Source organism: Oncorhynchus nerka, linkage group LG12 (assembly GCF_034236695.1).
Source record: "Oncorhynchus nerka isolate Pitt River linkage group LG12, Oner_Uvic_2.0, whole genome shotgun sequence".
Lineage (NCBI taxonomy): Eukaryota > Metazoa > Chordata > Actinopteri > Salmoniformes > Salmonidae > Oncorhynchus > Oncorhynchus nerka.
This window is the reverse complement of record NC_088407.1, coordinates 12,764,248-12,765,866: the sequence shown is the minus strand read 5'-3', so window position 1 is coordinate 12,765,866 and position 1,619 is coordinate 12,764,248. Positions and strand designations below refer to the sequence as shown.

The following is a 1,619-nucleotide window of genomic DNA, read 5'->3' as shown; positions in this document are numbered from 1 at the left end:
GTGTGTGTGTATATCCGTGTGTGTGTGTGTATATCCGTGTGTGTGTGTGTATATCCGCGTGTGTGTGTGTGTATATCCGTGTGTGTGTGTGTGTATATCCGTGTGTGTGTGTGTGTGTATAACTTCTTTCTTCTCTGACATTCCAGGCCAGTTGAAAGACTGACTGCCGGGCTGCGGACACAGCAGAGGAACGCTCCAGGCAAAGATTTGGGAATATTTGGGATCGTTCCATAGTTTTTTCAGGAAAGTCCCCCCTCCGGCTCCATTGGACTTTTCCAAAGTCTTTGTTTAACTATTTTACCCTCCTATTTCTATTGTCGGTTCTTTTTTGGAATTCTGCTCTTGGAATTCTGCTCTTGGAATTCTGCTCTTGGAATTCTGCCGACGTTCGGTTCCATCTGAGAGGTTGAACATTCCCAGTGATTCCTGATCCCTGCAGCAGAAGCATCCTCTCCTCTCTCTGTCTCTCCTTAGTTCTGCTCCAGTGAAGAACAAGGGCAGGAACATTGTTTCAGGAAAAGACAGGTGAGTTTGAGGATAGGTTTTAGGATATATGCTGCTGGGGTTTCAATTGGGAATTCTCTTTTTACTGGCATTGAGTTCATTCATGTTTTCTGCATGTTGTTTTGTGTGGATACATGTGGATACATACAAAAAAGCTGTAAAAAAAAGTCAGCATGTGCCCCTATGACAGGGATAGGACAACAGGTCTATGGTTAACAGAGGAAGACAGGGATAGGACAACAGGTCTATGGTTAACAGAGGAAGACAGGGATAGGACAACAGGTCTATGGTTAACAGAGGAAGACAGGGATAGGACAACAGGTCTATGGTTAACAGAGGAAGACAGGGATAGGACAACAGGTCTATGGTTAACAGAGGAAGACAGGGATAGGACAACAGGTCTATGGTTAACAGAGGAAGACAGGGATAGGACAACAGGTCTATGGTTAACAGAGGAAGACAGGGATAGGACAACAGTATGGTTAACAGAGGAAGACAGGGATAGGACAACAGGTCTATGGTTAACAGAGGAAGACAGGGATAGGACAACAGGTCTATGGTTAACAGAGGAAGACAGGGATAGGACAACAGGTCTATGGTTAAGAGAGGAAGACAGGGATAGGACAACAGGTCTATGGTTAACAGAGGAAGACAGGGATAGGACAACAGGTCTATGGTTAACAGAGGAAGACAGGGATAGGACAACAGGTCTATGGTTAACAGAGGAAGACAGGGATAGGACAACAGGTCTGTATTTCAGTGAGAAGGAGGTGAAATTTTGGTGCAGAGTTGGTCAAGGGGTCACTCGTTTTATCTGAGCTACACCTGTCTGGGGTCAAAGGTTAAAGGTCAGGGGTCAGGAGTCTGGAACGGTCGATCTATATCACTTTATTTTTATTGGACGTCCCCAGTGTGGAGGGGAGGGGGTGGGGGCGGTAGGAGATGTGGTTTGAAGGGGCGGGGGGATGGGGGGGGATAGGAGGTGTGGTTTGAAGGGCGGGGGATGGGGGGATGGGGGGTAGGGGGATAGGAGGTGTGGTTTGAAGGGCGGGGGATGGGGGGTGGGGGGGATAGGAGGTGTGGTTTGAAGGGCGGGGGATGGGGGGTGGGGGGAT

The 1,619-nt window shown here is 48.1% G+C and overlaps 1 protein-coding gene across 2 annotated transcripts in view; it reads left to right on the top strand.

The window, feature by feature from the left end:
• Positions 1-1,619, top strand: part of hspa12b (heat shock protein 12B) — a 70,359-nt gene continuing 68,740 nt past the window's right edge. The window contains exon 1 of one of the 2 annotated variants that reach the window (XM_065025244.1): positions 1-525. The gene's annotated coding sequence lies outside the window, so the exon portion shown is untranslated. The remainder of the gene's footprint in view (positions 526-1,619) is intronic. The other variant, XM_065025243.1, reaches the window with a different exon arrangement.